This window comes from Meles meles, chromosome 3, assembly GCF_922984935.1.
Source record: "Meles meles chromosome 3, mMelMel3.1 paternal haplotype, whole genome shotgun sequence".
Lineage (NCBI taxonomy): Eukaryota > Metazoa > Chordata > Mammalia > Carnivora > Mustelidae > Meles > Meles meles.
Window position 1 is genome coordinate 528,181 of NC_060068.1, and position 27,588 is coordinate 555,768.

Genomic DNA, 27,588 nt, shown 5'->3' on the forward strand with positions numbered 1-27,588 from the left:
GGGAAGCGGCTCTGGGTGGCGAGGCCGCCCGTGGCGGTACTGCTGCTCGGGGCAGCGAGGCCGCTTGTGGCGGGGCTGTGGCTTGGGGCAGCGCTGCTCCCGATGACCCTGACGCTATCACTCCTATGACCACCCTAATGGCTCCCAAAGGCTACCCTAAGAGCTACTCTAATGGCTCCCAAAGGCTACTTTAACAGCTACTCTAATGGCTATTCTAACTGCTATTCTAACTCCTCCTACTTATCCCCCCACCCCCAGCCTCACAGAATAACCTTTATAGAGGTGGTTGAGCCTGGCCCACACACAGGTGGCCAATGAGATTTCAACTCACCACAGTTAATATATGTGCACACCACGGATTGGATACGGCTATTTGGCCTGGCCCGCCCCTATATCCAGGGTTTACAAGAAACTTCCTCTGGCTAACCAGGCCCCTACATTGACACAAACTCCAGCGTGAGCGACCATCTGACACGTGCCCTGACTCAGGTGCTGGAGATCTGGGGTCAGAAGCTGCACATTGGAAATGCCAGGTTCTCGGCACTGAACTGAAACGGCACTTGTGCATTCAGAATTTCGTCCTCACCCTCCTGGCCCGGAAGCCCTCCACATTATTAATTCTGGATCCACAACACAGTCTTCTGCCTGCCCTCCAGAAAGAAGGGCCCTAGGAGTCTGCCAGAATCCCCACATGAGGATCAACCTGCACAGACCTTGACAGCACCCCAATATCCTAGGCTGCCCTGTGCACTAACGCTCTGTCTGACACAGCCTGAGCCCCGATCTCCTATCAGCCTCCAGGTAGTGGGCACATATCCTGCAGGTGGGACCTGCCATGGCCAGAGCCTCTCATCTCTACCCAACCTGGGTACTCAGGCATCTGTAACCAGAACATAGCTCAAATCTTGGCCTATGGGTGAAGCTCAAGAATAAATGAGTTCTCCTCCTTCCCCATGACAGGAAAAGCTTGATGTGGGGATGGGGTCTAACCCTCAGAGTGGGAGCTAGCTGCAAGGCCCATGAGACCATGCAGAACCAGGAGGGCCCACCTGGCCACAAATAGCCATTGTGACCCTTAGCCTGAGCCTGCTTTCAAACCAGCACCCTTGCTAGCTGGACCACGAGCCCGCATATCAGGCCTGAGAGGCGCCTAAGTCCTAATCCTCACCCTCGGTCGGGCTCTCCAGTTTCCCAGACCCAGAAGCCAACTCTGGAATCCCTGCTATGGCGGGACTCCTGATACAGAAAGCAGCACTCTTCCCTTCCCCCCGAAAGACACCTAAACCTTGGGATCCGGGCAGAATCCTCACAGAGACAGAATCTCCCATGGCCCCATGAGGCTACCGGTACATTCTGTGGCCAGCTGAGACACACAACCCAGATGGAAAAGCCTGCGCTCCTGCCTTCCCACCGCCCTAATTTCAGATCCCGTGACACTGCCCTCATGGTGCGCAGATCAGGCCTGCCATCACCTCTCCCAGAACCCTATCCTGAGTTTGTATTTGCAGACATTTTTCCTCAAAGCCCTGGCAAACAGGCCTTCCAGGATGGTGCCTCTGGTGCCACAGCTTAGGACTCTGTCTGCCCACCCAAAGGAAGCTCTGCCCATCACATTTGCACAAACCCTCAAGATTGGGAGACTCCTGCAATGCCCCTGAGCCCACCCTTATTTCACTGGCAGCCTTGGAAAAAAATGCGCATTTGGACACATGCCAGACACCTACCTCCAGGCAGACACCCAGACGTCTGAATCAGAAGATGGAAGTTGACATACTCCTAGGACCTCACCGGAACCCTAGCCTAGATTTCCAGGCATCTGTTTAAAGAGGCAAACTCTGGAATACAAACATATTGTACAACTCTTGATCCCTGAGCCACAAAACAGAACACCTCCTGTCCCCAGAATGAAACCTGGCTCTTGGGAGCTGCGTCCAACCCTCAGGGGAGGAGAATCCTGCATGGCGCCAGAACCCTGCCACATTCCAAAGTCTCCCTGGACACAGGCCAGCATTGTGACCCATCAGAATGAGGCTCCCTGTCACCTCAGCCCCCTGGGCACTTTGCCCTAGAGCCACCAGATCAAAATGGCCTAGTTCCTGGCTGGAAGGATAAGCGGTGCTGGGCTTTCCAGACATCCATGTGATGATTTCTGTTACGAAGTCTTTCCATACAGGGGACACTGGTTCCATCAAAACAGACTCCCCCTGTCCCGCAGAAGGAAAGCTTGCTGTTCGGAGCAGCTCACAAGCACCAGCCTGGGAAAACCTCCATGGAATCATGAGGCCACCCCTTCATTCGTCAGCCATCATGGACACAAACTCCAGCGTGAGCGACCATCTGACACTTTCCCTGACTCATGTGTTGGAGATATCATGTCAGACGTTGCAAATTGGAAATGCCATGTGCTTGGCACTGAACTGAACTGGTGCTTGTGCTTTCAGAATTCTGTCCTCACCTGCCTGGGTTGCAAACCCTACATATTTTTCATTCTGGAGCCACAACGCAGTCTTCTGCCTGCCCTCCAGAAAGAAGAAGGGCCCTAGGGGTCTGCCCAGTATACCCACGTGAGGATCAACCTGCATGGACCTTGATGGCACCCCAATAACCAAGGCCCCCCTGTGCACTAATGCTCTGTCTGACACAGCCTAAGCCACAACCTCCCATCTGCCCGCAGGCAGCGGGTCCCATACCTTGCCACTGGGACCAGACATGGACCGTGGCTGTCATCTCTACCCAACCTGGGTGTTCAGGCATCTGTTCTCAGACCGTAGCTCAAATCCCAGACTAAGGGAGAACCTCAAGCACAAAAGGGCACTCCTCCTTCCCCACAGCAGTAAAAGCTTTCTGTGGATAGTGTTAGGGTCCGTGATCAAAGGAACGAGACTGACACAAAGCAAAAATCAAGCAAAGCTTTATTTCGCGCCATGCATCAGAAATGAAAATGACCGGTAGGTGTCCAAGCCCGATGCATTAGAAATCAAACTGACCGGGAGGTGCCCGAGCCTTACTGGGGGCCACCGCCTCCTTGCCCTGGGGTCCCTCCTGGAGGTTCCCTGCCTCACCCTCACTTACCAAAGGCTGCTCCCCAGGACGTGGCCACTCCCAGTGAGGCTGCTCCCTGGACGAGGCCACTGCCAACGAGGCTCCCAGCAATGCCACGAGGCCGCGCCGCCGGCTCCTGGGAGGCTGCTCCTGGCGGCGCCACTGCTCCAGGTGGCAAGGCCGCTTGTGGTGGCGCTGCAGCTCAGGGCGGCGAGGCCGCTCTCGGTGGCACTGCTGCTCAGGGCGGTGAGGCCGCTCCTGATGAGCCCGCTCTGGATGAGGCCACTCCCCGGGATGACGCTGCTGCCAACTAGGATGGGGCCGCTCCTGACAAGGCTGCTCCGGATGAGGCCACTCCCAGGACTTGTAATAGCACCACTACTTGGGGCGGCGAGACTGCTCCCGATGGTGTTGCAGCCTCGATACCTCAAGCAGCCGAGGCATCGAGGCCGCTCATGGTGGCGCTGCTGCTAACGAGGCCGCTCCCTGGACTCATTACAGCGCTGCTGCTCAGGGCGGCGAGGCTGCTCGTGGCAGTGCTGCTGCTTGGGTCGGCGAGGCTGCTCTGGATGAGGCCGCTCCCCGGGACGAGGCTGCTCAGGGCCACGAGGCCACTCCCGGGTCGAGGCTCCCAGCAATGCTGCTCCCAATGCTCCCGATGATGAAAAGGGTGCTGTCACTCTCCACAACCCCAACACTACCACTCTTAACACTACCTTTATGGCTCCCAATGGCTCCCCTAATGGCTACTCTAATGGCTCCTGCTACCGGCTACTCTAAGTCCTCCTGCTACACCCCCCCCCCCCCACCCTGCAGCCTCACAGACCAGCTTTTATAGAGGTGGTTGAGGCCGGCCCACACACAGGTGGCCAATGGGATTGCAACTCACCTCAGTAAATATATGCATGCCCCACTGATTGGCCATCTCCATCTAGCTGGCCTGGCCCGCCCCTACAGGTAGATGGTCGAACCCTCAGAGTGGGAGCAAGCTACATGGCCATGAGTTCACGCCCACCCAGGAGGGCCACCCTGGCCACAAACAGGCATTGTGACCCTCAGCCTGAGCACTTTTTCAAATAAGCCCCCTTGCAAGCTGGACCAGGAGCCCCCATATCAGGCCTGCCATGCCCATAAGCCCAAATCCTCACCCTCGTTTGGGTTAACCAGGCACCATGACCCAGAAGCTGTCTCTGGAATCCCTGCTATGCCTGGACCCCTGAGACAGAAAACAGCCTCTTCCCTTGCCCCCGAAAGACACCAAACCCTTGGGAGCAGGGCAGGATGTCACAGAGACAGAATCTCAAATGGGCCCATGAGGCTACCGCTACATTCCATGGCCAACCGAGACACACAACCCAGACAGAAAAGCCTGTGCTCCCGCCTCGCCATCACCCTAACTTCAGATACTGAGGGACTGCCCTCAGTCCGCAGATCAGTCCTGCAATCACCTCAACCCTCCCCCTAACCCGAGTTTGTGTTTGCAGGCTTTGTCCCCAAAGCCCTGGCTTACAGATCCTCCATGATGGGGCCTCTTGAGCCATAGCACAGGACTCTGCCTGCCTTCCCAAAGGAAATTCACCCCGTCACAGTTGCACAAACCCTCCAGATTGTGAGAAACTGGCAAGGCCCCTGAGCACACCCCAATTTCGTTGGCCACTGTGGACAAATATGCACAGTCTGACACATGCCTGGCACCTACCTCCAGGCAGACATCCAGGTCAGTGGCCTAGAGTCAGAAGATGGAACCTGACATGCTCCTAGGACCTCAACGGAAAACTAGCTTAGGTTTGCATCCATCTGTCCCCAGAGGCAAGTGCTGGAATACCTACATATGGTCCAATACTTGATCCCTGAGCCACAAAACATAGCACCTCCTGTCCCCAGAAGGCAACCTGGCTCTTGGGACCTGAGTCCTGCATGGCACCTGAGCCCCCACCACATTCTAAGGACTCCCTGGACACAAGACAGCATTGTGACCCATCAGCATGAGGCACCTGGTCACACAGCCCCTTGGGTACTTCACCCCAGAGCTACCAGATCGAAATTGCCTTGTCCCTGGGCTGCAAAGGTAAGCTGAGATGGGCTTTCCTGGCATCCATGCAGAGAGCTCTGTTACCAAGTCTTTCCATATGGGGGACACTGGAGATATCAAAACAGATTCCCCCTGTCCTGCAGAAGGAAAGCTTGCTGTTCAGAGCAGCTCCCACGCCCCAGCCTGGGAAAACCTCTATGGCCTCATGAGGCCACGGGCCATTCGTTGGCCATCATGGACACCAACTCCAGCGTGAGCGACCATCTGACACGTGCCCTGACTAAGGTGTTGGGGATCTCGAGTCAGATGCTGCACATTGGAATTGCCATGTGCTCCGCACTGAACTGAACCAGCGCTTGTGCATTCAGACTTCATTCCTCACCCTCCTGGCCTGCAAGCCTTCCAGATGGGGAATTCTGGAGCCAAAACACAGCCTTCTGACCTGCCTTCCAGAAAGAAAAAGGGCCCTATAGGGCTGTCCAAAATCCCCATGTAAGGATCAAGCTGCACGGCCCTAGATGGAACCCCAATATCCAGGCCACACTCTGCACTAATGCTCTATCTGACAGAGCCTGAGCCCCGACCTCCAGTCAGTCCCCCAGGTAGCGGATGCTGTCTCCTTCAGGTGGGACCAGCCAAGGCCCGAGACTTTCATCTCTACCCAACCTGGGTGTTCAGACATCTGTGCCCAAATAATAGCTCCAATCACAGCCTATAGGGGGAACTCAAGCATAAAAGAGCACTCCTCCTTCCCACAGCAGGAAAAGCTTTCTGAGGGGATGGGGTCAAATCCTCAGAGTGGGAGCCAGCTGCATGGCCCATGAGACCACGCCCACACGTGGTCCACCCTGGGCACAAACAGATATTGTGAACATCATCCTGAGCCTGCTTTTTTTTTTAAAGATTTTATTTATTTACTTGACAGAGCTCACAAGTAGGCAGAGAGGCAGGCAGAGAGAGAGAGGAGGAAGCAGGCTCCCTGCTGAGCAGAGAGCCCGATGCGGGGCTCGATCCCAGGACCCTGGGACCATGACCTGAGCCGAAGGCAGAGGCTTTAACCCACTGAGCCACCCAGGCGCCCCTGAGCCTGCTTTAAACAATACCCCTCGCCAGCTCGATCAGGAGCCCGCATATCGGTCCTACCATGCCACTAGGCCCAAGTCCTTCCTCTTGGTCGGGTTCTCCAGGCGCCTGGACCCAGATACCGCCACTGGAATCCCTGCTATGGCGGGAATCCTGAGACGGAAAACAACCCTCTTCCCTTCATCCAGAAAGACACCAAAACCTTGGGAGCCGTGCAAAATCCCCCAGAGGCAGTATCTCTCATGGACCGAAGAGGCCACCCCTCCATTCCGTGGCCAACCGAGACACAAAACACAGACAGAAAAGCCTGTGCTCCCACCTCCCCGTCGCCCTAAGTTATCCCGAGTAACTGCCCTCATGGTCTTCAGATCAAGCCTTCCATCACCTCACCCCTCACCCTAACCCGAGTTTGTGTTTGTAGACTTTTGTCACCAATGCCCTGGCTGACAGGCCCTCTAGGATGGGGCTTCTGGAGGCACAGCCCAGGACTCTGCCTGGCCTCACGAAGGAAACTCTGTCCGTCACAGTTGCACAAACCCTCCACATTGGGAGACACCTACAAGGCCCCTGAGCCCACACAATTTTGTTGGCAGTTCTGGACAAAATGCGCAGTCTAACACATGGCAGACACCTACCTCCAGGCAGACATCCAGGTCAATAGCCCTGACTCAGAAGATAGAAACTTACATGCCCCTAGGACCTCAACAGATCCATAGCTTAGGTTTGCAGGCATCTGTCCCCAGAGGCACGTTCTGGAATACCTACATATGGTCCAAAGCCTGGTCCCTGAGCCATAAAACAGAACACCTCCTGTCCCCAGAAGGCAACCTGGCTCCTGGGACCTGTGAACAACCCTCAGGGCAGGAGAATCCTGCACGGCGCCTGAGCCCCCACCACATTCTAAGGTCTCCCAGGACACAACCTAGAATTGTGACCCATCGGCATGAGGCTCCCTGTCACCTCAGTCCCCTGGGCACTTCACCCCAGAGCCATCAGATCGAAACTGCCTTGTTCCTGGGCTGAAAGGATAAGCTGAGCTGGGCTTTCCAGACATCTATGCAGTGAGCTCGGCTACCATGTCTTTCCATATGGGAGACCCTGGAGCCATCAAAACAGACTCCCCCTGTCCCACAGAAGGAAAGCTCGCTGTTCGGAGGAGCTCACAGCCACAGCCTGGGAAAACCTCTCTGGCCTTATGAAGCCACCCCTGCATTTATCAGGCATTATGGACACAAACCCCAGTGTGAGCGACCATTTGACATTCGCCCTGACTCATGTGCTGGAGATCTCGAGTCAGACGCTGCACATTGGAACTTCCATGTGCTCGGCACTGAAATGATCTGGCACTTGTGCGTTCAGTCTTCTGTCCTCACCCGTCTGGCCCACAAGCTCTCCAGATTGGGGATTCTTATGCCACAACACAGTCTTCTGCCTGCCCTCCAGAAAGAAGAAGGTCCCTCAGGGTATGCCCAGAATCCCCATGTGAGGATCAACCTGCACGGCCGTAGAAGGAACCTCAATATACAGGCCGAAATGTGCACTAATGCTGTGTCTGACACTGTCTGAGCCCCGACCTCCAGTAAGCCCCACCGGTAGCTTTAGCCATCTATAGCAGGGGTGACTGGTCAGGGCCCGAGGCTGTCATCTCTACCCAACCTAGGTACTCAGGCATCTGTTTCCAGACCATAGCTCCAATCCTGGCCTATGGGGGAACATCATACACAAAAAAGCACTCCTCCTTCCCCACCGCAGGAAACACTTGCTGTGGGGATGGGGGTCAAACCCTCAGTTGGGAGACAGCTGCATGGCCCATGAGACCATGCCCACCAGGAGGTCTGCCCTGAGCACAAACAGGCATTGTGACCATCAGCCTGAGCCTGCTTTCAAACAAGCAGCCTCGCTAGCTGGACCAGGAGCCCGCATTTCGTTACTGCCATGCCCCTAGGCCCAAATCGTCACCCTCGGTCAGGTTCGACAGGTGCCCGGACCCAGAATCTGACTCTGGAATTGCTTTGGTGGGACCCCTGGGATGGAAAACAGCTCTCATCCTTTCATCCAGAAAGAAACCAATAACTTGGGGGACATGCAAAATCCCCACAGAGAAAGAATCTCCCATGGACCCATGAGGCCACCCCTCCATTCCGTGGCCAACCGAGACACACAACCCAGACAGAAAAGCCTGTGCTCCTGCCACCCCATCGCCCTAAATTCAAATCCCGAGGCACTTCTCTCACGGTCTGCAGATCGGGCCTGCCATCAGCTCGCCCCTCACCCTAACCAGAGTTTGTGTTTGCAGACTGGTGTCCCCAAAGCCGTGGCCGATAGGCCCTCCAGGATGCAGCCTCTGGAGCCACAGTGGAGGACTCTGACTGGCCTCACGAAGGAAACTCTGCCTGTCACAGTTGCACAAACCCTCCAGATTAGGAGACACCTGCAAGGCCCCTGAGCCCACCCAATTTCGTTGGCCGTTCTGGACAGAAATGCCCAGTCTGTCACATGCCAGACACCTATATCCAAGCAGAAATCCAGGTCAATGGCCCTGACTCAGAAGATGGAAACTGATATGCCCCTAGGACTTCAAATGAACCTAGCTTAGGTTTGGAGGCATCGGTCCCCAGAGGCAGGTTCTGGAATACCTACATATGGTCCAACGCTTGGTCCCTGAGCCATGAAACAGAACACCTCTTTTCCCTAGAAGGCAACCTAGCTCTTGTGACCTGTTTCCAACCCTCAGGGGAAGAGAATCCTGCATGGCGCCTGATCCCCCACCACATTCTAAGGTCTCTCTGGACACAACCCAGCATTGTGACCCATCGGTATGAGGCTCCCTGTCAACTCAGCCCCTTGGGCACTTTGCCCCAGAGCCACCAGATCGAAACTGCCTTTTTCCTGGGCTATAAGGATTAGCTGAGCAGGGCTTTCCAGGCATCTATGCTGTGAGCTCTGCTACCATTTCTTTCCATATGGGGACACTGGAGGCATCAAAACGGACTCCTCCTGTCCCACAGAAGGAAAACTTGCTGCTCGGAGCACCTCACAAGCCCCCGCCTGGGAAAACCTCCATGGCCTCATGAGACCACCCCTGGATTCATCGGGAATCCTTGACACAAACTCCAGTGTGAGCGACAATCTGACACTACCCTGACTCAGGTGCTGAAGATCTCGAGCCAGACTCTGCACGTGGGAGTGCCCTGTGCTCGGCACTGAACTGAACTGACGTCCTCACCCATCTGGCCCGCAAGCCCTCCAGACTGGGAATTCTGGTGCCACAACAGAGCCTTCTGCCTGCCCTCCAGAAAGAAGAAGGGTCCTAAGGGTCTGCCCAGAATCCCCATGTGAGGATAAACCTGCATGGCCCAAGATGGAACCCCAATATTCAGGCCGAAAAATGCACTAATGCTGTGTCTGACACCCTCTGAGCCCCGACCTCCAGTCAGCCCCACAGGTAGCTTTAGCCATCTACTGCAGGTGGGACCATCCATGGCCCGAGGCTTTCAACTCTACCCAACCTGGGTGTCCAGGCATCTGTGCCCAGATCATAGCTCCAATTCCGGCCTATGGGGGGAACTCAAGCACAAAAGAGAACTCCTCCTTCTGCATGGCCAGAAAAGCTTGCTGTGGAGATGGGGGTTGAACTCTCAGAGAGGGAGCCAACTGCATGGCCCATGATACCACGCCCACTCAGGAGGTCTGCCTTGGGAACAAACAGGCATTGTGAACATCAGCCTGAGCCTGCTTTCAAACAAGCCGCCTCGCTAGCTGGACCAGGAGCCTGCATATCGTACCTGCCAGGCCCCTATGCCCAAATCCTCACCCTCGGTCGGGTTCTACAGGTGCCTGGAACCAGAAGACGACTCTGGAATCACTGCTATGGCAGAAATCCTGAGACTAAAAACAGCTCTCTTCCCTTCATCCAGAAAGAAACCAATAACTTGGGAGCCTTGCAAAAAACCCCACAGAGACAGAATCTCCCTTGGACCCATGAGCCCACTCCTCCATCCGTGGACAACCGAGACACCCAACACAGACAGAAAAGCTTGAGCTCCTGCCACCCCATTGCCCTAAATTCAAATCCCGAGGCATTGCCCTCACGGTCTGCAGATTGGGCCTGCCATCACCTCGTCCCTTACCCAAACCTGAGATTGTGTTTGCAGACTTTTGTCCCCAAAGCCCTGGCCTACAGGCCCTCCAGGATGGGGTCTTGGGAGCCACAGCACAGGACTATGCCTGCCCGTCCTAGGAAACTCTGCCCATCAAAGTTGCACAAATCCTCCAGATTGGGAGACACCTGCAAGGCCATGGAGTCCGTCCCAAATTCGTTGGCCTCTTTGGACAAAAGTGCACAGTCTGACACATGCCAGGCACCTACCTCCTGGCAGACACCCAGTTCAATTGCCCTGAGTCATATGATAGAACCTGACAACCCCTAGGACCTCAACGGAACCCTAGCTTGGGTTTACAGGCATCTGTCCCCAGAGGCAAGCTGGAATACCTACATATGGTCAAACACTTGATCCCTGAGCCACAAACAAAACATCTCCTGTCCCCAGAAGGCAATCTAGCTCTTGGGAGCTGTGTCCAGCTCTCAGGGGAGGAGAATCCTGCATGGCGCCTGAGCTCCTGCCACATTCTAAGGTCTCCCTGGACAAAAGCCAATATTGTGACCCATCAACATTAGGCTCCCTTTCAAACTCAGGCCATGGGCAATTCGCTGCAGAGCAACCAGATCTAAACTGCCTTGTTCCTGGGCTGCAAGGGTAAGCTGAACTGGGCTTTCCAGGCATCCATGCAGAGAGCTGTGCTACCAAGTCTTTCCATATGGGGGACCCTGGAGCCAGCAAATCAGACCTCCCCTCTCCCACAGAAGGAAAGCTTACTGTTCAGAGCAGCTCAGAAACCCCAGCCTGGGAAAACCTCCATGGCCTCATGAGGCCACCCCGCCATTCGTCAGCCATCATGAACACAAACTCCAGCGTGAGCGACCATCTGACACGTGCCCTGACTCAGGTGCTGGAGATCTCAAGTCAGATGCTGCACATTGGAAATGCCATGCGCTCGGCTCTGAACTGAACCAGCGCTTGTGCCTTCAGAATTCTGTCCTCAACCACCTGGGCCATAAGCCCTCCAGATTGTTCATTCTGGAGCCACAATGCAGTCTTCTGCCTGCCCTCCAGATAGAGTAAGGGCCCTAGAGGTCTGTCCAGTATACCCAATGAGGATCAACCTGCACGGACCTCGATGGCACTCCAATATCCTAGACTCCCTGTGCATTAATGCTCTGTCTGGAACGGCCTGAGCACTCACCTCCCTTTAGGCCCCCAGGTAGCGGGGCACATATCCTGCAGGTGGGACTGACCATGGCCCGAGGCTGTCATCTCTACCCAACCTGGGTATTCAGGCATCTGTGCCCAGACCATAGCTCAAATCCAGACCTATGGGGGAACCCAAGCACAAAGGAGGACCCCTCCTTCCCCATGGGAGGAAAACCTTGCTGTGGGGATGGGGGTCAAACCCTCAGAATGGGAGTCAGGTACATTGTCCGTGAGACCACGCCCACCCTGGAGGTCCATCCTGGGCACAATCAGGCCTTGAGACCCTCAGCCTGAGCCCACTTTCAAAAAAGCCCCCTCGCTAGCTTTACCACGAGCCCGCATTTCGGGCCTGCCATGCCCCTAGGACCAAATCCTCACCCTTGGTTGGGTTCTCCAGGCGCCTGGACCCAGAAGCCGACTCTGGAATCCTTGCTATGGCGGGACCCCTGAGACGGAAAATAGCACTCTTCCCTTACCCCTGAAAGACACCAAACCCTTGGGAGCTGGGCAGAATCCTCACAGAGGCAGAATCTCCCATGGCCCCATTAGGACACGCCTACATTCCGTGGCCAACCGAGACACACAACCCAGACAGAAAAGGCTAAGCTCCGACCTCCCTGATGCACTAATTTCAGATCACGAGGCACAGTCCTCACAGTTTGCAGATCAGGCCTGCCATCACCTTGCCCTTAAACTCGAGTCTGTGTTTGCAGACTTTTGTCCCCAAAGCCCTGGCCAACAGACCCTTCTGGATGGGGCTTCTGGAGTCACAGCATAGGACTCTGCCTGCACTCATGGAGGAATCACTGCCCATCACAGTTGCAAACTCTCCAGATTGGGAGACACTTGCAAGTCCCCTGAGCCCACTCCAATTTCGTTGGACGCTCTGGACAAAAATGCGCAGTTTGACACATGCCTGACACATACCTCCAGGCAGACACCCAGGTTAATGGCCCTGAGTCAGAAGATGGAACCTAACATGGCCCTAGAACCTCATCAGAACCCTAGTTTAGGTTGGCAGGCATCTGTTCCCAGAGGCAAGTTCTGGCATACCTACATATGGTCCAACACTTGGTCTCTGAGCCACAAAACAGAACACCCCCTGTCCCCAGAAGGCAACCTGGCTCTTGGAACCTGCATCCTGCGCCTGAGCCCCTGCCTCATTCCAAGGTCTCCCTGGACAAAAGCCAACATTGTGACCCATCGGCATGAGGCTCCCTGTCAACTCAGCCACCTGGGCAATTCACCCCAGAGCCACCAGATCGAAACTGCCCTGTGCCTGGGCTGCAAGGGTAAGCTGAGCTGGGCTCTCCACGCATCCATATGGAGAGCTCTGCTACCAAGTCTTGCATATGGGGGGCCCTGGAGCCATCAAAATGGACTCCCCCTGTCCCGCCGAAGGAAAGCTTGCAGTTCGGAGCAGTTCACAATCCCCAGCCTAGGATAACTTCCATGACCTGATGAGGCCGCCCCTCCATTCGTCGGCCATCATGGGCACAAATTCCAGCGTGAGGGACCATCTGACACGTGCCCTGACTCAGGTGCTGAAGATCTCGAGTCAGACGCTGCACACTGGAACTGCCATGTGCTCAGCACTGAACTGCACCGGCACTTGTGCGTTCAGACTTCCATCCTCACCCTCCTGGCCTGCAACCCCTCCAGATTGGGAATTCTGGAGACACAACGCACCCTTCTGACTGCCTCCAAAAAGAAGAGGGGACCTAGATGTCTGCCCAGATTCCCCACCTGAGGGTCAACATGCATGGCCCTTGATGACACCCCAATATCTTAGGCCGCCCTGTGCACTAATACTCTGTCTGACACAGACTATGCCCCGACATCCAGTCACCCTTTAGAGTAATAGGCCCCATAACCTGCAGGTGGCCTGGCCAAGGCCCAAGTCTGACGTCTCTACACAACGTGGGTATTCAGGCATCTGTACCCTGACCTTTGCTCAAATCCTGGCCTATGCGGGAACCTCAAGCACAAAAGAGGACTCCTCCTTCCCCAAGGCAGGAAAAGCTTGCTGTGGGGATGGTGGTCAAACCGTCAGAATGGGAGCCAGCTGCATGGCCCATGAGACCAAGCCCAACCAGCAGGGCCACCCAGGCCACAAACTGGCATTGTGGCCCTCAGCATCAGCACAATTTCAAACAAGCCCCCTCACTAGCTGGACCAGGAGCCCGCATATCGGGCCTGCCATGCCCCGAAGCCCAAATACTCGCACACGGTGGGGTTCTCTAGGCACCTGGACCCAGAAGCTGACTCTGGAATCCCTGCTATGGCAGGACCCGTATGATGGAAAACAGCACACTTCCCTTACCCCTGAAAGACACCAAACCCTTGGGAGCTGGGCAGAATCCTCACAGAGGCAGAATCTGCCATGACCCCATTAGGACACGCCTACATTCCATGGCCAAGCGAGATACACAACCCAGACAGAAAAGCCTGTGCTCCCGCCTCCATGACCCCCTTATTTCAGATACCGAGGCACTGCCCTCATGGTCCGCTGATTGGGCCTGCCATCACCTCGCCCCTAACCCAAGTTTGTGTTTGCACACTTTTGTCCCCAAAGCCCTGGCTGACAGGCCCTCCATGATGGCTCCTCTTGAGCCACAGAGCAGGACACTGCCTGCTCTCCTGAAGGAAACTCTGCCCATCACAATTGCACAAACACTCCAGATTGGGAGATACCTGCAAGGCCCCTGAGCCCACCCCAATTTCGTTGGACGCTCTGGACAAAAATGCACAGTCTGACACATGCCAGATACTTACATCCAGGCAGACACCCAGGTCAATGGCCCTGAGTCAGAAGATGGAATCTGACATGGCCTGAGGACTTCAACGGAACCCTAGCTTAGGTTTGAAGGCATCTGTCCCCAGAGGCAAGTTCTGGAATACCTACATATTGTCCAACACTTGGTCCCTGAGCCACAAAACAGAACACCCCCTGTCCCCAGAAGGCAACCTGGCTCTTGGAAGCTGCGTTAAACCATCAGGGAAGGACAATCCTGCCTGCTCCTGAGCCTCCGCCTCATTCTAAGGTCTCGCTGGACACAATCCAGCATTGTAACCCATCAGCATGAGGCTCCCTGTCAACAGAATCCCCAGGGCACTTCGCCCCAGAGCCACCAGATCGGAACTGCCTTGTGCCTGGTCTGCAAGGGTAAGCTGAACCGGGCTTTCCAGGCATCCATGCGGAGAGCTCTACTACCAAGTCGTTCCATATAGGGAACCCTGGAGCCATCAAAACAGACTACCCCATCCCGCAGACAGAGAGCTCGCTGTTCTTATTAGCTCACAAGCAACAGCCTGGTATAACTTCCATGGCCTCCTCAGGCCACCCCTCTATTCGTCAGCCATCATGGACACAAACTCCAGCGTGAGCGACCATCTGACTCTTCCTCTGACTCAGGTGCTAGAGATCTCGAGTCAGATGCTGCACATTGGAACTGCCATATGCTCAGCACTGAACTGAACTGGCGATCGTGTGATCAGATTTCCGTCCGCACCCATCTGGCCCACAAGCCCTCGAGATTGGAAATTCTGAAGCCAAAATGCAGTCTTCTGCTTGCCCTCCAGAAAGAAGAAGGGCCTGAGGGGATTCCCAGAATCCCCACCTGAAGATCACCTGCACGGCCCTTGAGACACCCCAATATCCTAGGCCACTCTGTGCACTAATTCTGTCTGACACAGCCTGAGCCCTGACCTCCTCAAAAGAGCACTCCTACTTCCCCATGTCAGGAAAAGTGTGCTGTGGGGATGGGGGTCAAACCCTCAGAGTGGGAGGCAGCTGCATGGCCCATGACACCACTGCCACACACTAGGGCCACCCTGGCCACATACAGGCATTGTGACCCTCAGCCTGAACCCGCTTTCAAATAAGCCCCCTCGCTTGCTGGACCAGGAGCATGCATATCGGACCTGCCATGCCCCTAGGCCCTAGTCCTCACCGTCGTTCGGGTTCTCCAGGCGCCCATCCCAGAAGCCAACTCTGGAATCCCTGCTAGGGCAGGACGCATGAGAAGGAAAACAGCACTCTTCCCTTCCCCCAGAAAGACATCAAAATCTTGGGAGCTGGGCTAAATACGTACAGAGTCAGAATCTCCCATGGCCCCAAGAGGCCACCCATACATTCCGTGGCCAACAGGGACATAAAAAACAGACAGGAAAGTCTGCACTCCCACTCCCCATGGCCCTAATTTCAGATCCTGAGGCACTGTCTTCACAGTTTGCAGATCGGGCCTGCCATCACCTCTCCCCTAACCCAGTCCCGAGTTTCTGTTTGCAGACTTTTGTCCCCAAAGCCCTGGCTGACAGGCCCTCCAGGATGGGTCCTCTGAAGCCACAGAGCAGGACTCTGCCTGCCCTCACGGAGGAATCTCTGCCCATCACAGTTGCACCAAAACACCAGATTGGGAGACATCCACAAGGCCCCAGAGCCCACCCCAATTTCGTTGGCCGCTCTGGACAAAAATGCGCAGTCTGACACATGCCAGACACTTACATCCAGGCAGACACTCAGGTCAGTGGCCTTGAGTCAGAAGATGGAACCTGATATGACCCTAGGACCTGACATGCCCCTAAGTCCTCAACGGAACCCTAGATTAGGTTTGCAGGCATCTGTCCCCAGAGGCAAGTTCGGGAATACTTATATATGGTCCAACACTTGGTCAATGAGCCACAAAACAGAACACCTCCTGTCCCCAGAAGGCAACCTGGCTCTTAGTAGCTGCATCCAACCCTCAAGGGAAGAGAATCCTGCCTGGCGCCTGAGACCCCAGCGCATTCTAAGGTCTCCCTGGAAACAAGCCAGTATTGTGACCTATCACCATGAGTCTCCCTGTCAACACACCTCCCTGGGCACTTTGCCCTAGAGCCACCAGATCAATACTGCCTTGTGTCTGGGTTGCAAGGGTAAGCAGAGTTAACCATTCCAGGCATCCAAGCAGAGAGCTGTGCTACCAAGTCTTTCCATATGGGGGCCTCTGGAGCCATCAAAATGGACTCTCAGCGTACCGCAGAAGGAAAGCTTGCTGTTTGGAGCAGCTCACAATCCCCAGCCTGGGATAAATTCCATGGCCTCATGAGGCCATGCCTCCATTCGTAGGACATCATGGACACAAACTCCAGCGTGAGTGACCATCTGACACTTGCCCTGACTCAGGTGCTGGAGATCTCGAGTCAGACTCTGCACATTGGAACTGCCATGCGCTCAGCACTGAACGGAACAGGCGCTTGTGCATTCAGACATCCGTCCTCACCCTCCTGGCCAGCAAACCCTCTAGATTGGGAATTCTGGAGCCATAACGCAGCCTTCTGCCTCCCGTCCAGAAAGAAGAAGCATCCTAGGGGCCTGCCCAGAATCCCCAAATGAGGATCAACCTGCATGGCTCTTCACAGCACCCCAATATCCTAGACAGCGCTGTGCACTAATACCCTGTCTGACACATCCTGAGCCCTGAACTCCCATCACCAACCGAGGTAACAGGCCTCATAACCTGTATGTGGGACAGACCATGGCCCGAGGTTGTCATCTCTACCCAACCAGGGTATTCAGGCATCTGTGCCCTGACTTTAGCTCAAATCCTGGCCTATGGGGGATTCTCAAGCATAAAGGAGCACTCCTCCTTCCCCACGGCAGAAAAAGCTGGCTGTGGGCATGGCGGTCAAACCCTCAGACTGGGACCCAGGTGCATGGCCCATGAGACCATTCGCACCCAGGAGGGCCGCCCAGGTCACAAACAGGCATTGTGACCTTCAGCATGGGCTCACTTTCAAACCAGCCCCCACACTAGCCTGACCACGAGCCCGATAATAGGGCCTGACATGCCCCTAGTCCAAAATCATCATGCTCGGTTGTGTTCTCCAGGTGCCCGGATCCAGAAGCCAACTCTGGAATCCCTGCTATGGCAGGACCACTGTGATGGAAAACAGCACTCTTCCCTTCCCCCAGAAAGACAACAAACCCTAGGGGGCCAGGCAAAATCCCCACAGAGGCAGAATCTCACATGACCCCGTGAGGCCATCCCTACATTCCATGGCCAACCGAGACACACAACACAGACAGAAAAGCCTGTACTCCTGACTCCCCTTCGCCCTCATTTCAGATGCCCTCACGGTATGCAGTTCAGGCCTGCCACGACCTCGCCCCTATCCCTATCCCAAGTTTGGATTTGGAGTTTTTGTCCCCAAAGCCCTGGTGGAGCACCCCTCCAAGGTGGGGCCTCTGGAGCCACAACACAGGACACTGCCTGCCCTCCTGAAGGAAATCCTGACGGTCACAGTTGCACAAACCCTCCATATTGTGAGACACCTGCAAGGCCCCTGAGCCCACCCCAATTCCGACGGCCGCTCTGGACAAAATTGCGCAGTCTGACACATGCCAGACACATGCCAGACACCTCCCTCCAGGCAGACATCCAGGTCAATGGCCTTGAGTCAGAAGAAGGAACCTGACGTGCCCCAGGACCTCACCGGAGCCCTAGCGTAGGTTTGCAGGCATCTGTCCCCAGAGGCAAGTTCTGGAATACCTACATATGGTCCAAAACTTGTTCTCTGAACCACAAAACAGAACACCTCCTGTCCCAGAAGGCAACCTGGCTCTTGGGAGCTGAGTGCTACCCTCAGTGAAGGAGAATCCTGCATAGTGCCTGAGCCCACTCCACATTCTAAGGTTTCCCTGGACACCAGCCAGCATTGTGACCCATCAGCATGAGGCTCCCTGTCAACTGACCCCCTGGTCACATCTCCCCAGAGCCACCTGATCGAAACTGCCTTGTGCCTGGACTGCAAAGGTAAGCTGAGCTGGGGTTTTCAGGCATCCATGTGGAGAGCTCTGCTACCAAGTCTTTACATATGGGAGACCCTGGAGCCATCAAAACAGACTCCCCCTGTCCCACAGAAGGAAAGCATGCTGTTCAGTGCAGCTCACAAGCCACAGCCTGGGAAAACCTCCATGGCCTCATGAGGCTACCCCTCCATTCATCGGCCATCATGGACACAAACTCCACCGTAAGCAACCATCTGACACTGGCCCTGACTCAGGTCCTGGAGATCTCGTGTCAGACGCAGCACATTGGAACTGCCATGTGCTGGGCACTGAACTGAACTGGCGCTTGTGCATTCAAAATTCTGTCCTGACCTTCCTGACCTGCAAGCCCTCTAGATTGGGAATTCTGGAGCCACAACACAGCCTTCTGCCTGCCCTTCAGAAAGAAAAAGGGCCTTAGTGGTCTGCCCAGATTCCCAAGTGAGGATCAACCTGCACGACCCTCGTCAGCACCCCAATATCCTAGGCGGACCTGTGCACTAATGCTCTGTCTGACACAGCATGAGACCCGACCTCTAGTCACCCACCAGGGTAACAGGACCCTCAACCTGCATATGGGACCGACCATGACCCTACGTTGTCATCTCTACCCAACCTGGGTATTCAGGCATCTATGCCCAGATCTTAGCTCAAATCCCAGCCTAAGGGGGAACCTCAAACACAAAAGAGCATTCCTCCTTCCCCATAGCAGGAAAAGCTTGCTGTGGGCATGGGGGTCAAACCCTCAGAGTGGGAGCGAGCTGCATGGCCCATGAGACCATGCCACCCAGGAGGGCCGCCCTGGACACAAACAGGCATTGTGACCCTCAGAGTGAGCCCACTTTCAATGGAACTAGAGGGTATCATGCTTAGTGAAATGAATCAATTGGAGAAAGACAACTGTCATATGATCTCCCTGATATGAGGACGTGGAGATGCAACATGGGGGGTTAGGGGGATAGGAGAAGAAAAAATGAAACAAGATGGGATTGGGAGGGAGACAAACCATAAATGACTCTTAGTCTCACAAAACAAACTGGGGGTTGCTGGGGGCAGGTGGGGTTGGGAGAGGGGGAGGGGGTTATGGACATTGACAAAGGTATGTGCTATCCTGAGTGCTGTGAAGGGTGTAAACCTGGTGATTCACAGACCTGCACCCCTGGGGATAAAAATACATTATATGTTTATAAAAAAAAAAAAAAAAAAGAAAGAAAGGATGGATACCCAACTTTTGTAGCAACATGGACGGGACTTGAAGTGATTATGCTGAGTGAAATAAGTCAAGCAGAGAGAGTTAAGTATCATATGGGTTCACTTATTTGTGGAGCATAACAAATGACATGGAGGACATGGGGAGATGGAGAGGAGAAGGAAGTTGAGGGAAATTGGACGGGGAGGTGAACCATAAGAGACTATGGACTCTGAAAAACAACCTGAGGATTTTGAAGGGGTGGGGGTGGGAGGTTGGGAGAACAAGGTGGTGGGTAATAGGGAGGGCACATATTGCATGGGGCACTTGGTGTTGTGCAAAAACAATGAATACTGTTATGCTGAAAAAAAATTAATTAATTAAAATTTAGAAAAAAAAAAAAAAGAATGAGCCCACTTTCAGACTCGCCACTATGCTAGCTGGAACAGGAGCCCGCATATCAGTCCTGCCATGCCCCTAGGCCCAAATCCTCACCCTGAGTCTTGTTCTCCAGGTGCCCAGACCCAGATCACTCTGGAATCCCTGCGATAGCAGAACCCCCCGAGACGGAAAACAGCACTCTTCCCTTCCCCCGAAAGACACCAAACCCTTGGGAGCCGGGTAGAATCCTCCCAGAGGCACAATCTGCCATGGCCCCATGAGGCCACCCCTGCATTCCGTGGGCAACTGATACACATAACCTGGACAGAAAAGACTGGGCTCCCACTTCCCCAATGCCCTCATTTCATATCCCGACACACTGCCCTCACAGTCTGTAGATCGGGCCTGCCATCACCGCACCCCTAACCCTACCCCGAGTTTGTGTTTGCAAATGTTTGTCCCCAAAACCCTGGCAGACAGGCCCTCCAGTGTAGGGCCCCTGGCACCTCAGCGCAGGACTCTGCCTGCCCTCCCGACGGAAACTCTTCCCAGCACAGGGGCACAATCCCTCCAGATTGTTAGACAACTGCAAGGCCCCTGAGCACACCCCAATTTTGTTGGCATCTCTGGACAAAAATGCGCAGTCTGACACATGCTACAAACCTACTTCCAGGCAGAAACCAAGGTCAATGGCCCTGAGTCAGAAGATTGAACCTGACATGCCCCTAGGACCACAACGGAACCCTAGCTTCGGTTTGCAGGCATCTGTCTCCAGAGGCAAGTTCTGGAATAGCTACATATGGTCCTACACTTGGTCTCTGAGTCACCAAACAGAACACCTCCTGTCCTCAGAAGGCAAGCTGACTCTTGGGAGCTGCGTCCAACCCTCAGGTGAGGAGAATCTTGTATGGTGCCTAAGCCTCCACCACATTCTAAGGTCTCCCTGGACACAAGCCATCATTGTGACCCATCAACATGAGGCTCCCTGTCAAATCATTCTCCTGGGCACTTTGCGGCAGAGCCACCAGATCGGAACTGCCTTGTGTCTGAACTACAAGGGTTACCTGAGCTGGGCTTTCCAGGCATCCATGTGGAGAGCTCTGCTACCATGTCTTTCCATATGGAGGACCATGGAGCCATCAAAATGGACTCTCCCTGTCCCGCAGAAAGAAAGCTTGCTGTTTGGAACAGCTCACCACCCTCAGCCTAGCATAACTTTGATGGCCTCATGAGGCCACACCTCCATTCTCCAGCCATCATGGACACAAACGCCAGTGTGATCGACCATCTGACACTCGCCCTGACTCAGGTGCTGGATATCTCGAGTCATACGCTGCACATTGGAAATAGCATGCACTTGGCAGTGAACTGAACCAGCGCTTGTGCGTTCAGACTCCCGTCCTCACCCTCCTGGCCGGGAAGCCCTCCAGACTTGGAATTCTCGAGCCACAACGCAGACTTCTTCCTGCCCTCCAGAAAGAAGATGGGCCCTAGGCGTCTGCCAAGATTCCCTACCTGAGGATCAATCTGAATAGCCCTCCACAGCACCCCAATACACAGGCAGCCCTGTACATTAATGCTCTGTCTGACACAATCTGAGTTCTGACCTATCGTCACCCACCGAGGTAACAGGCCCCATAACCTGCAGGTGGGACTGACCATTACCCGTGGCTGTCATCTCTACCCAACCTGGGTATTCAGGCATCTGTGCCCAGACCTTACCTCAAATTACGGCCTATGGGGGAACCTCAAGCACCAAGGAGCACTCCTCCTTCCCCACGGCAGGAAAAGCTTGCTGTGGGGTTGGGGGTGAAACCCTCAGAGTGGGAGCAAGCTGCATGGCCCATGAGTCCAAGCCCACCCAGGAGGGCCACCCTGGCCACAAACAGGAATTGTGGCCTAAAGCGGCCTGATTAGCCAGAGAAACTGTAAACCCCTGATATATGGGCGGGCCAGGCCAGATAGCCATATCCAATCTGTGGGGCCTGCTTATATTAACTGTGGCGAGTTGAAATCTCATTGGCCACCTGTGTGTGGGCCAGGTTCAACCACCTCTATAAAGGTTAGTCTGTGAGACTGGGGTGGGGGGAGAAGATGGAGGAGTTAGAATAGCCATTTGGAATAGAAGGAGGAGTTAGAATAGCCATTAGAGTAGCCATTAGAGTAGCTGTTGGGAGCCATTAGGGTAGTCGTAGGAGTGATAGTGTCAGAGTCATCGAGAGTGTTCTATCTTCACGATCATCGGAGCGTCTGGAGCAGCATTGCTGGGAACCTTGTTGCCCCGAGCAGTGGCGCCACCTGAGCAGCCTCCCCGACCTGAGCACCAGTGCCACCCCAAGTGGCTCTCCACCCTGAGCAGTGGCGCTGCTGGAAGTGGCCCCACCGCCCCGAGCAGTGGCGCTGCGGTGAGTCTGTGGAATGGCCTCATCCCAGTGAGTGGCCTCATCCCAGTGAGCAGCCTTGTCCCAGTGAGCGGCCTCGTCCAGAGCGGCCTCTTCCTGGAGCAACCTTGTCCAGAGCGGCCTCGTCAGGACTGGCCTTGTCCCGGGGAGCGGCCTCATCCAGGGGAGTGGCCTCATCCCGGGGAGCGGCCTCATGGGGAACTGCCTCCTTGGGAGCGGCCTCGTCCCGGTGGCAGCCTTGTCCGGGGAGCGGACTCGTCCGGAGTCGCCTCGTCCGGGAAGTGGCCTCGTCCAGAGTAGCCTCATCAGCGTGTGGCCTCATCAGGAGCAGACTTGTTGGGAGTGGTCTTATCAGATCGTCCTTGTCGCCTTTCCTTGAGAGACGGCCCCTACCTGTCAGTTTGATTTCAGATGCATGGCGCAAAATAAAGCTTACCTTGATTTTCGCTTTCTGTCAGTCTCGTTCCTTTGATCATGGACCCTAACGTTGGGGGCTCATCTGGGATCAAAGAACTAGAACTGAGCCAGCATTGGAATTTATGGGAAAAGCATCCAGAGGTCTTGGGATCTTGTCTGTCTGTCTGGTTGGAGCTCCAGGGTATGGCCCACTGGGGAGAAGCTGGACACAGCTATGCTCCCCAGGGCTGGAGTGGATGCAGGGACGCCACATCCCTCTGCTGGTAGATTGACCGGGGATTCGAGTACCCCTGGGCGGTCGGGGGGGAGGGGTTCGAGTCCCCCTAGATGGTCGGGGGTTCGAGTCTGCCTGGACAGTCATGGGGTTTGAGACCCCTAGATGGTCACCAGGGTGTTCCAGTACCCCTAGGCGGTCACCAGGGTGTTCAAGTCCCCCTAGGCAATCAGGGGTTTGTGTCCCCATAGGCGGTCATCAAGGGTTGGTTACATGACTGTAACCTTGAGACAACCCACTGCACAGGTGCTTATGGCAGCAGTAGATGAATACCTCCTTTATGAGCCAGCCTCAAATCCAGAGGAGACAAAAGGCGGGAGCCTTCTCCAAACCCTACAAGACGAGTTTCCCGAGGTCTGGGCAGAAGGGAAGCCCCCTGGCTTGGCCAAGGAACAACCTCCAGTGGTGGTCCAATTAAAGGCGATGGCTATGGCTATTCGCGTTCAGCAGTACCCCCTTCCCCGGGAAGCAAAGGAAGGGATCAGAAAACACATTAACTGCCTCCGAGGAGAAGGGATCCTAGTTCCTTGAAAATCTCCATGGAACACACATTTGCTGCCCGTCAAAAAGACTGAGACCGGGGAGTACCAACCCATTCAGGACTTGTGGGAAGTTAATAAATGGGTTGAAGATATCCACCCGACAGTGCCTAAACCCTATACCCTACTCTCCCTCCTGGGCCACAAAAGAACTGTGTATACCATCTTAGATCTCAAGGATGCATTTTTCTGCATAGCTTTAGCAAGGGAAATCTCAACCCACTTTTGCTTTTGAGTGGTCCGACCGACAGGAAGGGTTCCATGGGCAGCTCACCTGGACAAGACTTCCCCAAGAATTCAAGAATTCACCAACTATTTTTTTGACGAGGCCCTACACGAGGATTTACGTGAGTACAGAACCTCCAACCCCGGAGGCACTCTGTTACAGCATGTTGATGGCTTGCTAGTAGCCACTGAGAACTATGAGTCATGTTTGTGGGGGACGAGAGCTCTTTTACGGACTCTGCAGCAAAAAGGGTATTGGGTGTCAGCAAAGAAAGCACAGCTGTGCCAGAGCCATGCCACATATCTAGGCATTGATCTCTACAAGGGAGTGCATTCACTGTCTCAGTCCAGGAAACAGGTTATCACCAGATATCCCCGTCCCACCATGTCCCGAAAAGTGAAGGAGTTTCTTGGATGGTGGGCTACTGTAGGCTGTGGATAATGTGGTTTTCAGAGATTGCCCAACCTCCCTACGAACTGGAGAAAGAGGGGGCTCACTATGTTAGAGTGGACAGCTGAGGCAGAAGGAGAATTTCAGGAACTACAAACAGCCTTATTGCATGCCCCAGCATTGGCCATCCCAGATGTTACCAAGCCCTTCCACTTGTATGTGGATGAAAAAGCAGTGGTAGATAAAGGGGTTTTAAATCAGAACCTAGGGACTTGGAAAAGTCAGTAGCTTATCTTAGCAAGAAACTAGATCCAGTAGCAACTGGGTTACCCCCTTGCCTCCGCATAAATGCTGCCACGGCCCTCCTGGTCAAGGATGCAAGTAAATAGACTTTGGTCAAAATCTCATCATAACCACCACACATGTTATTGAGGGCCTTCTCCGGACTCCACCAGACCGATGGATGACAAACGCCCTAGTGACGGCGTATCAGGCCCTCCTCCTCAATGAACCAAGAGTGACCTTCTGGCCCCCAACGGTGCTAAATCCAGCCACACTGCTTCCAGTGGAGCTGGCTGACTACCCACATGACTGCGGGGAGGTCTTAACCCAAGTTGCAGGAATAAGGCCGGATCTCAGAGACATTCCCCTCCTGGATGCCAAGATGACTCTGTTCACAGATGGGGGTAGCTACATGGTCAATGGAAGGAGGTATGCAGTGGCTGCAGTAGTTTCTCCTGGGCAGAGACTCTGGACAGCAGCCCTGCCACATGGAACTTCGGCACAAAAAGCGGAGCTGATTGCACTCACTAAGGCACTGCAGATGGCCAAATGTAAAACTGCCAACATCTATACGGACAGCAGGTACACCTTTGCTACTCTCCATATACATGGGGCTATTTATAAGGAAAGGGGCCTATTAACAGCAGAAGGAAAAGGAATTAAAAACAGAGGAGAAATATTGGCTCTCCTCCAGGCTATCTGGGACCCAAAAGAGGTGGCTGTTAAGCATTGCCTGGGACACCAAAAGGGGACTGATCTGATCTCAAAAGGCAACCAATGAGCAGATCAAGCCGCTAAGCAAGCAGCCCGAGAAACAGTGCAAGAACTGGTTACACTCCTGGCTCCAGCCCTACCAGAAAAACCAATTTATTAAGAAGAAGATTTAAAGTATTTACAGAAATGGGTTAAATTGGACTATGAAGGGGACTGGGCTAAGACTGAAGCAGGAAAAATAATTCTTCCTCGAAGACTAGGTAAGAAGTTAGTAGACCAGATATATCAGGGTACTCCTTTGGGGATATGCAAACTCAAGGAGCTTATAGGCAAGCAGCTCCAGGTTTCTAAATTAGGGCGTATGGTACAGGATGTAGTCGATAGATGTGCTCAATGCCAGGCAGTTAATCTGGGAAGAACGAAAATGGGAAGAGGGAAAAGAGAAAGAGGGAAGGAACCGGGAATTTATTGGGAAATAGATTTTACAGAAAAGAAACCTGGAAAATAGGGGCACAAGTACATGTTAGCTTTTGTAGATACCTTTTCAGGCTGGGTAGAGGCTTTTCCCGCCAAACATGAGATGGCAGGAGTGGTAGCCAAAAAGCTACTAGAAGAAATAATTCCTAGGTTTGGGCTGCCCCTTGCAATCGGGTCAGACAATGGCCCTGCATTTGTGAGTTCAGTCTCACAGGCATTGGCCAAGGCTGTGGGCACTAATTGGAAATTACATTGTGCCTACTGGCCTCAGAGTTCTGGGCAAGTAGAGAGAATGAACCGGACTCTTAAAGAGACCTTGACAAAACTAATTCTGGAGACTAATGGTGGATGGGTAGATCTCCTTCCTTTCACCCTCCTCAGGGAACGATGTACACCCTATTTAAGCAAGATGACCCCATTTGAAATAATGTTTGGGAGACCCCCCCTCTGTCCTCGACTACAAGAGGTTGCCTTAGCGGAAATGACTGACCAATCTGTACTCCAGTCACTGCAGACATTACAGTCTGTCTTAAAATAAGCCCACTCAGGGATCCGGACTGCCCACACTGGGAAGGAGACGGAGGTGGAATCACATCCTTACCAACCCGGGGACTTGGTTTGGATACATCGCTATCAAGTGGGAAACTTGGAGCCTCGCTGGAGGGGACCATTTACTGTTATCTTGACCACCCCCACGGCAGTAAAAGTAGAAGGCATCAGGGCCTGGATTCATGCGGGTCATGTAAAACGAGCTGAGGACAAGGACACTCACCAGAGATGGAATCTGCAGGTGACAGACTCCGCTGACCATGGACTAAAGCTAAGACTAAAAAAAACTGTGAGTTTATTGTTGCTCCTATTGTTACCTGTTTATGAAATGTATAGATGGGAAATTAGATGAACGGAAATAGGAAAAAAAATGGAAAAGGTTATACAAAATGTTGAATGGCTAACTCATCAGCCGACTGTGCACTACTGTTACTTTTTGGCCCCAATATTACATGCTCAATATAACCCCCTTACAACAGGAGAACATAGAACTGGCTGAAAAGTCAAGGATTTGACTAATCTCCAAAGAAAAGGCGGGGATGTAAGGGCCTGGTTGGCCAGAGGGAGTCATTTTGTGTTTATGTAGTGTACTTAGATTGACCACACCCCTCCCAGAGGAACTTACTTGCAAAGCCTAGATACAAGGGCGGGTCAGGCCGGGTGAAGACATCCAATCAGTGGGGAGCACATATATCTACTAGGACAAATTGAAATTCAACTGGCCACCTCTGTGTTACCTATCAGTTTTTGTATTTTTTTTTTTTTTTCTGTGTGGCAGACCTAGCATGACTGTGCAGTTTTCTCTGTGTTGCAATCCCATTGGCCACCTGTGTGTGGGCCGGGCTCAATCACCTCTATAAAAGCTGGTCTGTGAGGCTGCAGGGGGATATAGCAGGAGGAGTCAGCAGTGTGCCGGGAGTGGGAGCAGGAGCAGCTGCAGCAGCAGCAGCAGCGCCACTGGGAGCGACCTTGCCACCTGGAGCTGTAACACCAGCAGCACCGCCGTGAGCGGCTTTGACAGGAGCGGCCTGTGGTACAGTGAGAGTAGGGAAGGGTGCCTCCTGGAGGGACCCCAGGGCAGGGAGGCTGTGGCCCGCATCAAGGCTTGGGCACCTACCGGTCGGTTTGGTTTCTAATGCACGGGGCTCGGGCACCTACCGGTCAGTTTCATTTCTGATGCATGGCATGAAATAAAGCTTTGCTTGATTTTCGCTTTGTGTCAGTCTCGTTCCTTTGATCACAGACCCTAACAATATGCACCTAGGAACTCACTGGAACTCTTGCGTAGGTTTGCAGGCATCTGTCTCTGGAGACAAGTTCTGGAATACCTACATATGGTCCAACACTTAGTCCCTGCCACAAAACAGAACACTTCTTGTCCCCAGAAGGCAACCTGGTTCTTGGACACTGCGTTCAACCCTCAGGGGAGGAGAATTCTGCATGGCGCCTGATCCCCTGCCACATTCTA